We start from the raw sequence: 9642 nt of genomic DNA, 5'->3' as shown, positions 1-9642 counted from the left end.
CTCTCCCAATGACATACCCCCACAGTTGTGGTCAGCATTGGTGTCCGAGCTGGAGCCTTATTGGTATGACTGCGGGTTGGCTGGCAGGCCATTCTCTATGAGGGCTCCAGACCTCCAAAGCTCACTTCCCCTGGTGTATAATAGTTTAAGTATGTTAGTCCTCAGGATGCATGGCCGGAGCCAGCTCTTCTCCCCTGCCCTTGAGGGTAAGGATGTTGGGTTGGACTGGGTAGAGGCTGTGTGTGACAGCAGATTCAGATGGCTATGATATAGCTGTGGTGGTGTATAGAATGAACTTTTAAGTGGAAAGGTCCCTTGCAAGACTTCTTCCTTCGACAATAAGGGAGGGTTTAGGCTTCTTAAATCCCTCAGAATTGCATCTTCTAACCTCGTTCATAGTCATCTTCGTGCTCTGCTTCCTTCAACCTCAGCTCTACGCACCTTTTGTGAAAGCATACCTCCTTCTGCTTGTGGGACATAACCCCGTCAGTGCAATTATGCTATTCTCAGCTGGTGCTAGACTGCAGCCAGGATCTTCTGGGTATCTCCTTGTTTGTGACAAAATCAAACCAACAAATGCTAAGAATACAGCGTCACTTTTGACACTGAAAACTGTTTAGTTTCCTCTCCTCAGTTGTTGTGGTTAACAGCCATACTTCTGCTCCATGTAACGGGGTTGCTATCACTATCATGTTGAACAGTTGTATCCTAGTTGTCACATAGACATCCTGCTGCCCAAACAGAGGCCTCTGAAATGCCATTGAAGCAAGACTGAATTAACATGTAAGTTCTGCAATTATAGAACTGCCTGCTGTCAACCAACTACCCAGATAGATAAAACTATTCACCCATTCAATGTCATTTCCATCTACAGGCAGCATCAGCAGGTCATTCATTTCCAATTTATAGAAGGCATGCATTGCTTTGCTTTTGTCACCACTGATCTGAACGCCCATAGATTCTGCATTTTTTTTTTTGCAGCTCTTCCAGCATTAGCTGTAGTTGGTCAGTAGTTTCTCCAAGTAAGTCAATATCATCTGCATACTTAAGATCCTGTAAAGATGATTCTTAAATTTCACACCTCCTTCTTTGGCTTCCTTCGCCTTTGTCGTCAGCTAGTCTAGGAGAATGCTAAATACCGTAGATGAGAGTATGCGTCTCTGGTGTACCCCTGAGTCTACTAAAAGTCAGTCTGTAAGACAACCATTGTCCTTCACACAGCTAAATGTACCACAACACAATTCCTCCACTCGGTGCACTCAGTCGTCAGGCACCCCATAACTGGAATAGCAGTATCCACTGTGCTGATCAATATACTGAGTCAAAAGTGGCTGCAGAGTCTATAAACGCAGTGTTACCTTCCTCTGTGGATGAAGGGAAAGCAGTGGATGTATTGTTTCTTGACTTTAGCAAAGCTTTTGACACGGTCTCCCACAGTATTCTTGTCAGCAAGTTAAGGAAGTATGGGCTGGATGAATGCACTGCAAGGTGGGTAGAAAGCTGGCTAGATTGTTGGGCTCAACGGGTAGTGATCAATGGCTCCATATCTAGTTGGCAGCCGGTATCAAGTGGAGTACCCCAAGGGTCGGTCCTGGGGCCGGTTTTGTTCAATATCTTCATAAATGATCTGGAGGATGGTGTGGATTGCACTCTCAGCAAATTTGCGGATGATACTAAACTGGGAGGAGTGGTAGATACGCTGGAGGGGAGGGATAGGATACAGAAGGACCTAGACAAATTGGAGGATTGGGCCAAAAGAAATCTGATGAGGTTCAATAAGGATAAGTGCAGGGTCCTGCACTTAGGACGGAAGAACCCAATGCACAGCTACAGACTAGGGACTGAATGGCTAGGCAGCAGTTCTGCGGAAAAGGACCTAGGGGTGACAGTGGACGAGAAGCTGGATATGAGTCAGCAGTGTGCCCTTGTTGCCAAGAAGGTCAATGGCATTTTGGGATGTATAAGTAGGGGCATAGCGAGCAGATCGAGGGACGTGATCGTTCCCCTCTATTCGACATTGGTGAGGCCTCATCTGGAGTACTGTGTCCAGTTTTGGGCCCCACACTTCAAGAAGGATGTGGATAAATTGGAGAGAGTCCAGCGAAGGGCAACAAAAATGATTAGGGGACTGGAACACATGAGTTATGAGGAGAGGCTGAGGGAGCTGGGCTTGTTTAGCCTGCAGAAGAGAAGAATGAGGGGGGATTTGATAGCTGCTTTCAACTACCTGAAAGGGGGTTCCAAAGAGGATGGCTCTAGACTGTTCTCAATGGTAGCAGATGACAGAACGAGGAGTAATGGTCTCAAGTTGCAGTGGGGAAGGTTTAGATTGGATATTAGGAAAAACTTTTTCACTAAGAGGGTGGTGAAACACTGGAATGCGTTACCTAGGGAGGTGGTAGAATCTCCTTCCTTAGAGGTTTTTAAGGTCAGGCTTGACAAAGCCCTGGCTGGGATGATTTAACTGGGAATTGGTCCTGCTTTGAGCAGGGGGTTGGACTAGATGACCTTCTGGGGTCCCTTCCAACCCTGATATTCTATGATTCTTGTTGCTCCAGTGTTTTTCAATAACATTCCACACAGTGTATATAGCATGGATTGTAGAACAACCTGTACAGAAACCACACTGGTTGTCTCATTTTAGGGTTGAGATAGTATTTCAGTTGGTTCAGAAGTATGATCATAAACACCTTCCTTGGGACTGTCAGTAGTGTAATTCCCCTATAACTTGAGTAAGCTGAGTATGCTCCTTTTTTTGAAAAAAGGGATGATACAGCCCCCTTTCCAATCTTTTAAAACAATGCTATGAACCCAGTGAACTAAGTCCAGGCCTCCACTTTTCAGCAGGTCTGATGAAATATTGTCAAGACCAGATGCATTACCATTTTGTAACTGTTTGATCTCTAATGTCACCGGCCTTTTTTCTGCTGGGTAGGTTCATTTTTGGATGAAGATGTAGTTTGCATCTAGTGTGGAGGTTATGTTTATGCTGGGGCTGGGTTTGTATTTGCTTTGAATTTATTTGGGATAACTGACATGTCTGTTGATTATTTGTGAATGTTTAGAAGACTATCCGGGTTGCTCTGATCAACAGAAGGGCACTCTGTCATTACAGAGTAGTAACAATCAACATAAATCATTAAATAAGTAAGAATTGACTGTGACCGTGAAAGACCAGTCTGAACAGCCCCATACTTGAGGGAACTCCAGATCTGAATGTCCCTGTCCCGGCCTTCATCCCCAATTCTATAACGAATGAAAACACAACACATGGACCCTGAATGCTCTGACTTTCTGGAGTATTGGCTACAGATCTGAACTCTGAGGTTCATGCTTGTCTCTAGTGAGAATCTAATAAATAAACTACATTTCTGTTGCATGGGATCTCAGTGTGTTTTGCAGCCTGTGTGGACAGTGCTTGCTTCCTTCACCTGTGGGATATTATACAACAATCCAAACCTGGAAGGGAATAATATCCCAGGTTTTATTCCTAACAGTGCATTAAAAGGAGGCAGTGAAAAAATACTGCCCCTTTTTAATCGAGCAGTAAGAATTGTAGAAACGCAGCTAGAAATATACATGCTATTAAAGGAGCTACAGGATTTGGGCAGGGACACCTAAGATGCATAGGAACCTGGGCAAAGAATCCTCACTGTCATGTTGGGTGCTTCTCTTCCCACACTCCAAACCCAACTACTTCCTCTCCTGTGAGGAGGGCTGACCCTTTTCTAGTGACAGGATGCAGCTACTCAGAAAGGCCTGGTCCTGGCAGAGACTCTTTAGGGCTATGGGAAATGCCTGAGTCTGCGTGAGTGATTCACTGATGAACTGTGCCTCAGCCAACTTTCACAGGTTCACTAGCCACCCCTCCATTCTCCAGTCACTGCCTTTGACATCCCCAGTGGACCTCTGTGAGTTTTGGGCTGAGAAGCTGCCTCTGCCACAGCCCAAGCCCTTCTGGGCATGCCAGCTGGCTGCTTTCCCACAGGTGGGCACTTTGGTGAGGACCACTGCTTCTGCCAATCCTAAGGGGTCTTCTGAGGGACAGGATGTGAGCCCCTCTTGTCTCACCACATCCGGCGGAGCAGGATATGTGTCTCACTACACTTCTACCAGAGAGAGAGAAGTAAAAAGAGACCAGAAAGGTGTTCATCCTGGGGCTATATAGGGAAGATAAAATAAAGCTGTCCATGGTCACATTTGAGGTGCCTCATCCCACCGGGGTGCTCTGCCTCAGCTCCAACAGGCTTTTCTCTCTGCAACAGAAATTTCTTTGTATAGATGTGTAAGCAGTGTCAGGATGAGCTCCACCCTGACATCTGGTGGTGAGGTGTGGCAAGTTGTGGAAAAGAATTTCAGGGGCCGATCTCATTTGCATAGGCACACCCACCACGCCTAGAATGAGACCATAGCAGCACTTTGGCTGCTGTGGGATCCCCAGTGTCTCTGTTATTGGGGCAGGAAGAATAAATTGTTATTACCCTGATTATGGGAACTGTGCTTGGAACTGTACGTGGCCTTTTGTTACGATGGAGGGATTCACCATCATCTAAGTAGCACTCGCTAGGCAAGGGTCATGGGTTCCAAAACTGTGTGAATGGAGAGAGGCTGGGGACAAGTATTAATACTTGGTGGCATGGGCCCCTTGGTGAGGGCCTTACATGCTAATTGCACTTCCTCCTCTCTCCACTGTGGAATATCAGAGCTAATTTTGATTTCATTAGAAGTCTAGTTACAGGCTGCTGAGCTCACTTTGGGCTGACAGTGCACCAGCACTGGGGCTCCCCTATTATAAGCTGAATTCACCTAAGCGCTGAAATCACTGAGTGTTGTGTTAAGTAGTGGGGGAGCCTGAAGATATATTGTGGAGCAGTTTGCGGGCCGGCTGGCGAAGCAGTTCGACACGGAGCAGTGTGTGGATGGCAGGAGCTGCTTGTGGGCCGTGGAGCTGAGCGAAGGAGTTCGTGGGGCGGCTGGCGGAGCGGAGCGCAGCTGAGTGAAGGAGTTCGTGGGGCGGCTGGTGGAGCGGAGTGCAGCTGCGCGAAGGAGTTTTGTGGGGCGGCTGGCGGAGCGGAGCGGAGCGCCGCTATGGAGCTATGGGGCGGTCAGCTTCAGATCACGTAAGGTGCCTCTTACCCCCGTCCCATTTCCACCCAGGTTGGGAGGTAAAGCTCCGCCGATAAACTTTCGAACTCTGGGGCTGCCCTGACCAGGGACAGAGACTTTTGGGGCATTGGACTTTTGGGGTTGCTGGACTCAAGAACCAAAGGGAAAAGGGCATGCCCCAATTTGCCTGGGGTGGGTTGTTTTTGCTCATGGGTTGTGTTATGAATCTGGTTGGTGGTGTTTCCCCAACATAATGCCACATTGTTTCTCTCTGTTATTAAAAGACTTTTGCTACACTCAGACTATGTGCTTGCGAGAGGGGAAGTATTGCCTCTTGGAGGCGCCCAGCGGGGGTGGTATATATTTGTCCCAGGTCACTGGGTGGGGGCTCGAGCCAGTTTGCATTGTGTTATTGGAATGGAACCCCTAGATATTGAACCCGGCCCTTGTTGCTGCCAACTCTGACGGGCAGAAGGGTTACATTTTTGGGGGCTCGTCCGGGATGAGAGATGTGAAAGGGCTTTTCAAGAAATCATTACTTGCCTAACTCATGCTCCAGTCCTAGTTTTTGCTGACCCAAGCAAACCATTTATCCTGCATACTGATGCCAGTTTGGAGGGTCTGGGAGCAGTCCTGTACCAGGAAGTGGAAGGCAAATGTAAACCTGTAGCCTTTGCCAGCCGAGGATTGTCTGATAGTGAAACTCACTATCCCACCCACAAGCTGGAGTTTTTGGCCTTGAAATGGGCCATCACTGAGAAATTTCGAGACTACTTGTATGGTGCTCAGTTCCAGGTGTGGACAGACAACAATCCACTGACTTATGTGTTAACAAGTGCTAAGCTGGATGCTACAGGGCAGAGATGGGTGGCCGCCTTGGCTAGCTATGAGTTCAGCATTCAGTACCGATCAGGGAGAAGCAATGTAGATGCAGATGCATTGTCCAGGCGTCCGCAGGCTCCAGAAGTTGCTGTGATACCCACAGATGGAGTGAGAGCTATTTGCAGTGTGAGTCGCCGAGAGCCAGAGGCCCGTGAAGACTTTCAGGGATGTGTTGCAGAAGCTTTGGGCCTGCCCCCTGAATGCATGCCTTCTGCTTCGGTGAACTATATTGCATTAGACCAATCTCCTTTGCCCATGCTCAATGCGGCTGACTGGCAAGAAGCCCAGCGGCAAGATATTGACATTCGTGATACACTACTTGCCAAAAGGGAGGGGCGAAGCCCAACTGCGGTTGTCCCACCTAACCCGGAGGGTAAACTACTATTGAGAGAATGGACCAAACTAAAACTGATTCAGGGAGTGCTACACCGAATGACCACTGACCCTTTACAAAAACAACGAGCACAACTAGTACTGCCAAAAAAAGTACAGAGCCCTGGCCATGAGGGCCCTGCATGATGACTTTGGGCATTTAGGGATGGAGAGGACCCTGGAACTTATTCGTAGTAGGTTCTATTGGCCCCGAATGGCTGAAGATGTTCGCAGGAAATGTGAGACTTGCGCTCGATGTGTTCAAAGGAAAACTCTGCCCACGAGGGCTGCATATCTCAAGAACATCACCAGCAACAAACCTTTGGAGTTGGTATGCATTGATTTCTTGTCTGTAGAGGTAGACAAGAGGAATGTTGGAAACATTCTAGTAGTGACTGACCATTTTACACGGTATGCACAAGCATATCCCACACGTGATCAGAGGGCCACCACCGTTGCTCGAGTATTGTGGGACAAATATTTCTCAGTCTATGGATTCCCGGCTCGGATACACTCTGATCAGGGGCGGGATTTTGAGAGTCACCTTCTGAAGGAGGTGCTGAAGATAGCAGGAATTAAAAAGTCTAGGACAACGCCTTATCACCCCCAAGGTGATCCTCAGCCAGAGAGGTTCAATCGAACCCTATTAGATATGTTGGGAACTTTGCGACCAGAGCAGAAGGCAACCTGGAGCCAGCATGTCGCATTTCTGGTGCATGCCTACAATGCCACAAAGAACGATGCTACGGGAGTCACCCCATATCTCTTGATGTTTGGGCGAGAACCAAGATTACCCATAGACTTGTGCTTTGGTGTATCAGAGGATGGAGATAGCTATGAAACTCATCAGCAATATGTATCCCGACTAAAAGAAAAGCTGCGGGATGCTTATCGCTTAGCTACCGCTGCGGCTCGGAAGAACGCAGACCGCAACAAACATCGATATGATGCTAGAGTGCGTTCGCAGGAGCTCCAGCCGGGGGACAGAGTCCTGCTGCGAAATTTGGGTATTGCTGGCAAACACAAGATAGCTGACAGATGGAAGGCAATACCTTACCTGGTGATGGAAAAGCTGGGAGATCTGCCGGTCTACAAGATCAAACCTGAAGACGGTCCAGGGCAAATAAAGACGGTGCATAGAAACCTTTTGCTCCCTGTGGGGGAATTGGTAAGCACCCCTTGTGAGATGGGCCACGGCAGGGCCGCCGGGCAGAACAGAGGTGCTAGACCAAAGCCGCCATCCAACACAGACAGTGGGCCCCCTGCAGCTAACTTACCCCTATTCTGCACATCTGAGAGTGAGTCTGAGGAGGAAGACACAACCCTGGTGTATCCTGGGATGGAGACAAGATTTCAGTCTCGATCAGCTGAACCAAACGAGAGTTTTCCCTCTTCCGCCCTAAACCCAATGGCGGAACTATTTAGGCCCCTTTCTGATACCCCGGTGCTGCTGATGAGACCCCCCTGTGATGACACACACAGCTTATTGGACAATGGGGACAGACAGGTAGAGGATGTCCTGGGCACCTTGGACCCTCCAGCGTTAGAACTAGGAGTGCAGGGGCCTACGCCAGTAGCCGAGGGACCCTCCAGGGAAGCCTCTCCATCCGTCACTCAAGAGGATGTTCCCCTTACTTCGGCAACAGAGATTCTCAATAGACGAGACAGGGTGATAAGACCAGTGAAACGGTTAACTTATGATGCACCTGGGGTGACTAGTGAGGAGCCAATACATTTAGCACACAGGCTTGTGGAAGCTAAAGTGGGCTTCCTGAGGCCCTTTGGAGGAAACCAATGAGTTGGTATAAAGGGAGTGTGATTTGTCGGGACGACAAAGTCTCGGCTGGGGGGAGGATGTAAGCAGTGTCAGGATGAGCTCCACCCTGACATCTGGTGGTGAGGTGTGGCAAGTTGTGGAAAAGAATTTCAGGGGCCGATCTCATTTGCATAGGCACACCCACCACGCCTAGAATGAGACCATAGCTGCCCAAATGGTCACTTTGGCTGCTGTGGGATCCCCAGTGTCTCTGTTATTGGGGCAGGAAGAATAAATTGTTATTACCCTGATTATGGGAACTGTGCTTGGAACTGTACGTGGCCTTTTGTTACGATGGAGGGATTCACCATCATCTAAGTAGCACTCGCTAGGCAAGGGTCATGGGTTCCAAAACTGTGTGAATGGAGAGAGGCTGGGGACAAGTATTAATACTTGGTGGCATGGGCCCCTTGGTGAGGGCCTTACATGCTAATTGCACTTCCTCCTCTCTCCACTGTGGAATATCAGAGCTAATTTTGATTTCATTAGAAGTCTAGTTACAGGCTGCTGAGCTCACTTTGGGCTGACAGTGCACCAGCACTGGGGCTCCCCTATTATAAGCTGAATTCACCTAAGCGCTGAAATCACTGAGTGTTGTGTTAAGTAGTGGGGGAGCCTGAAGATATATTGTGGAGCAGTTTGCGGGCCGGCTGGCGAAGCAGTTCGACACGGAGCAGTGTGTGGATGGCAGGAGCTGCTTGTGGGCCGTGGAGCTGAGCGAAGGAGTTCGTGGGGCGGCTGGCGGAGCGGAGCGCAGCTGAGTGAAGGAGTTCGTGGGGCGGCTGGTGGAGCGGAGTGCAGCTGCGCGAAGGAGTTTTGTGGGGCGGCTGGCGGAGCGGAGCGGAGCGCCGCTATGGAGCTATGGGGCGGTCAGCTTCAGATCACGTAAGGTGCCTCTTACCCCCGTCCCATTTCCACCCAGGTTGGGAGGTAAAGCTCCGCCGATAAACTTTCGAACTCTGGGGCTGCCCTGACCAGGGACAGAGACTTTTGGGGCATTGGACTTTTGGGGTTGCTGGACTCAAGAACCAAAGGGAAAAGGGCATGCCCCAATTTGCCTGGGGTGGGTTGTTTTTGCTCATGGGTTGTGTTATGAATCTGGTTGGTGGTGTTTCCCCAACATAATGCCACATTGTTTCTCTCTGTTATTAAAAGACTTTTGCTACACTCAGACTATGTGCTTGCGAGAGGGGAAGTATTGCCTCTTGGAGGCGCCCAGCGGGGGTGGTATATATTTGTCCCAGGTCACTGGGTGGGGGCTCGAGCCAGTTTGCATTGTGTTATTGGAATGGAACCCCTAGATATTGAACCCGGCCCTTGTTGCTGCCAACTCTGACGGGCAGAAGGGTTACAGATGTGCTGGAGGCTGACACCAGTGGCAATGTCAAGGAAGCAGTTACAGATAAAGAACTAGAGCAGTGGTTTTCAACCTGTGGTCTGTGGACCCCTGGGGGTCCGCAGACTAT

This window comes from Lepidochelys kempii, chromosome 3, assembly GCF_965140265.1.
Source record: "Lepidochelys kempii isolate rLepKem1 chromosome 3, rLepKem1.hap2, whole genome shotgun sequence".
NCBI lineage: Eukaryota > Metazoa > Chordata > Testudines > Cheloniidae > Lepidochelys > Lepidochelys kempii.
Note: the sequence above shows the minus strand (reverse complement) of the source record.